Genomic DNA, 4133 nt, shown 5'->3' with positions numbered 1-4133 from the left:
ATGCTTCTTGGAGCCATTTTACCTGAACCGGGCAAAGCCTGAGTGCGTGAGAGTTGGTTGCAACATATGACATGTTTCCCAGCGGAGGTCAGTCTTAGTCACATGGGGCTGAAGTTTGAGAGTATGAATGGGCTAAAAGTAACAAGCCAGAGCTTGGGAAGGGGCCTTGTCCTCGTTGCCAAAGGGATGGGCTGGCCAAGGCCCCAGCCACCCAAGAGTTGGGATATCGCAGTGCCTAGAAGCAGACCCTCTACGCCAGGGCCATGGCGCTGCTGGCTATTCTAAAGCAACCACATCTCAAGCGTCTGCTGCAACCAGGATTCCCAGAGATCTCTGGGGCTGGGAAGTGGATCGGGCAGGATTCTTTCCAAAGCTCAGTCAGGTTTTTGCATTCTTCTGAACATGCATGGATATACGTACGCAAACATTTCAAAAGTAGCATGTTTTATCTGGGTCATTCGAGAAAAAGAGTGCCTGATAAGATAGGTTTAGGTGTCATTGTTTCTGTAAAGCGTTTTGAGTTTTACAAAGTGTTCACCTTTCTGAGGCTAATTTTGGGAACTAAAGCTGGAGGCAGTGATGGGGTGCGCGTCCTCAGGGCACTACAGGGGACAGTTTCCTACTCCCTTTTTCATCGTTCATAGGAAATAGTCTCAGAGATGTCCTCCCACACATTGCAGACTCTGTGCCCCCCAGGAGAGACGGGTGGCCTGCTTCAGACGGGGCCCTGGGGCTAATTCCCATCCCGTTGCCCCCTGCTGTGTCACCGAGAAGCCCCTCCCTGAGCTCGGGGTGTCCTTGTTGAACACGTGGGAGTGAGGGTGCCTCCTGCAGGAGGTTTCTGAGAGCCTTCAGTGAATTCCATATAAAGCGCACGGGCCTGGCACGCAGGGTGGGAGGTGTGGGCCACCATCAGTCCCCGTTCCCGGCACCCTCGCTGCCTCTCTACACGTGCGGAAGACTGTTCCCAGGGGCCCGGGCCTTCCTGAGGTGGCCTGGCCACTCCTCATTGCCAAGTCCAGGTCCTGCTGTCTCCTCTGAGGGCGGTCCTCCCTCCAGCAGGGGGCACTGCCAGCCAGCGCCGCATGTGCCCCTCACAGACTGTGGGCAGCCTCCCCAGCATCCTCTCCCTCTGGTGCCCCTGAAGGTCTCTACCCCCAGTTCTGTGGGGGGGGGGGGGGGGGGAGGGTGCATCAGTCTCCCTCACAAGCTGCCTCTGAAGCCCCCACCCCTCTTCTGGGGCCTGCGCTGTGCATCCTGCTGCGGGAGCCTGACCTCAGGGCATCCTGAAAACACCCACAAGCCGCCCCACAAGCAAGGCTCTTGTTATCTCCCTAAAGCACCTCTCCCTGTCCCTTCTGTTCCTGGTGTCACGACCCTTCGTTGCCCCAGCCGGACCCCTCGGCCACCCAAGCTGGTTCTCCAGCATGCTGTTGTCTTCCTCAGCCCCTTTCTCCTGGACCACAGCCGGGGCCGCCCTGCCCACGGCCCACCGGGTCCTTGCCCTCCTGGCCGCCCTGGGTGCACCCACAGCTACCTCTGCAGAGCAGATCCGAGCCGGCCAGAGCCCCTCGCACTTTTCACGGCCTCGGATGTCTTGTGGGGTCCTGCCAGTTCCTGGCCCTCCCAGGAGACACTGCTCCCCATTGCCCCCCCAATCCTAACCTTCCTCCAACCCACCTTACGTGTGCCCTGTGCCCTCACCTCTGCCCACAGGCCCTTCACCCCACAGCCCCGGGCCAGACGTCCTGGAAGAGCCAGCTCCCACCCTGAGCCTCCTCTGTGCTTGCATCATGCACCTTGTTAAACCTTTATGCTAACATTACGCTTTGCCATAATCACTCAGATTGATGGTACATATTTTATAGCGAAATAGTTGTAGCTATTGTGAAATTTATTGCAGCATCATTAGAACACATCCCATCCTTGTTCGGACACTTTGTTGTCTGTCGCCACGTGACTGTGACTGGGGTGAGGACAGCGCCTGACTCGCTGACCTTGGATCTCTTGAGCCAACCCTGGGAGCAGGGTGTCTTCTCGTTTGTTTGCTGTGGGAGGTCAGGGCTGTGGCGTGGTGCTGTGTGGCAGGTGCTGTGGGAGGACAGGGCCGTGGCGTGGTGCTGTGTGGCAGGTGCTGTGGGAGGTCAGGCCCCTTGTGTGATGCTGTGTGGCAGGTGCTGTGGGAACGCTTTGCCATAATCACTCAGATTGATGGTACATATTTTATAGCGAAATAGTTGTAGCTATTGTGAAATTTATTGCAGCATCATTAGAACACATCCCATCCTTGTTCGGACACTTTGTTGTCTGTCGCCACGTGACTGTGACTGGGGTGAGGACAGCGCCTGACTCGCTGACCTTGGATCTCTTGAGCCAACCCTGGGAGCAGGGTGTCTTCTCGTTTGTTTGCTGTGGGAGGTCAGGGCCGTGGAGTGGTGCTGTGTGGCAGGTGCTGTGGGAGGTCAGGCCCATGGCATGGTGCTGTGTGGCAGGTGCTGTGGGTGCGAAGGCAGTCATTGGAGAGGAGGCATTCACACCCCCCAGGGCCAGCTGACCTGCGTTCTGGGGTGACTCCATCCCAACTTGGTGACCGGGGATAAGTCACCACCAACCCCATCTCTGAAAGGTCGTCATCTGATGAGCGGTCTTCAAAGGCACTTCCTGCCCCACCGACTGAAGTCAGCCCTGCAAGGTGACTGCTTACCCCACCCTCTCTGCCAGTGCCTTGTATGTGGGAGCTGAATTTAGCGACCCCTGGAGAAGGAGCTCGCCAGTGGAAGGAGTCCGGGTTTGGAGGCCGCATCCAGGAAGCGGCAGCTCCCCTGCTATCTGCTTACTCAGGACTGCAAGCCTCACTATCTCGAAACCCATCTGCAGCGTCTGTGACTCACGGAGAAGAGATGGGAAGGCCTCGCTCGGAGGAAGGCGGGACGGGTCAGCACCAAGGATCGCCAGTGCCAGCGGGAACGCAGGGCTTCCTGCCCAGCTCCCCCGGGATCCAGCAGCTCGCCCGCCCGGAACGCCTCGGGTGGGGTCTGCAGGGCGGGTCTCCGAGGCAGGGACACTGCGCGCACCGAGGAGAGGAGACCCGCTGGTCCCCCAGCCGCAAGCTGCCTCTCCCAGCTGTTCTCAGGCTGACTCCTCCTTGGCAGACAGTCCGTTCCAGGCACAGTCAGCCTGACTCACCGAAGCCGAAGCCCAGCCCAAGGAGAGAGAGAGAGAGAGAGAGAGAGAGAGAGAGAGAGCCCTGCTTCCAAGTGGGCGTGGAGCTCTCCCTCCCCGCAGGGCAAGGCCAAGATTCTGCTGCGAGCCACCAGGGAGCCATAGAAGAGCCGCCTTGGCATCGTAAACACGGCCATTGCACACAGGACTCCTCTTTCTCACGCACGCACGGACGGCGGGAGCTGGGGTCACGGCCTGAGTCCTGGGGCCAGGGGACAGGGACAGCCTGTCCTCGCCTGCTCTCACCCTGCCCGCCAACCCAGGCCCCGCGTGCAGGGCCCACACAGTGGCGTCGGTAAGCACGGGCCAGTTGTGGAAGCAGAGGGTGCAGAGAGCTCAGGAGCTTGGTAGCACTGGCACACACGGGCACAGTTCCCCGGACACACCGGTGCCGGCCTCAGAGCAGCCCTCCCGAGATTCACCAAGTGCACCACAGCCACCGGACCTGGAGACCCCGTCACCCCGAAGCTGTGCAGCTCGGCACGGCAGCCTCTAGGGCGTGTCCTGCAGGGTCAGCGGGCGCCCATCACCCGCGAGTGTTCTGGGGGCTTTGCGGGTGGGATGAGGGCATCCGCCCACTCGACCTTTCTCAGGAAAGCTGGGCCCTCCAGAGGGCACTGGGTGGGCCTGAGGAGGAATGGACAAAGGGCAAACTTTTCTCTCCCGGGGAGACAGAAGTCAAGAAGCAATTGACCAGGAATCAAACCCAAGACCTTTTGGCCTGAGGGCCAATGCCCTAACCACTGAGAAAACTGGCCAGGGCCCACCTGCTGCTCCTAACAGTCCAACTAAGTCCAAGGTGCTGTGGCCCTTTCCTTTCTGGTTGCAGGGCCTCACCTGCACTTTCTTTGAAATGTTGTCACTGCCTGCCTGGGTTCTAGCTGTTCACCTGCATGTTCTTCTCCTCTGCA

The 4133-nt window shown here is 59.3% G+C and overlaps 1 long non-coding RNA gene across 1 annotated transcript; it reads right to left on the bottom strand.

The window, feature by feature from the left end:
* Window positions 1-2237: 2237 nt before the first annotated feature.
* LOC106727649 lies at window positions 2238-3172 on the bottom strand. The gene is made up of 2 exons (XR_001363884.1): window positions 2892-3172; window positions 2238-2495 (listed from the first exon to the last, which is right to left on the bottom strand). It is a non-coding gene; the product is annotated as an uncharacterized LOC106727649 (long non-coding RNA).
* Between the last annotated feature and the right edge of the window lie 961 nt (window positions 3173-4133).

The sequence above is a fragment of the Myotis brandtii genome, unplaced genomic scaffold (genome assembly GCF_000412655.1).
Source record: "Myotis brandtii unplaced genomic scaffold, ASM41265v1 scaffold112, whole genome shotgun sequence".
In the NCBI taxonomy this organism is placed as follows: Eukaryota; Metazoa; Chordata; class Mammalia; order Chiroptera; family Vespertilionidae; genus Myotis; species Myotis brandtii.
This window is presented reverse-complemented; position numbering and strand designations above follow the sequence as displayed.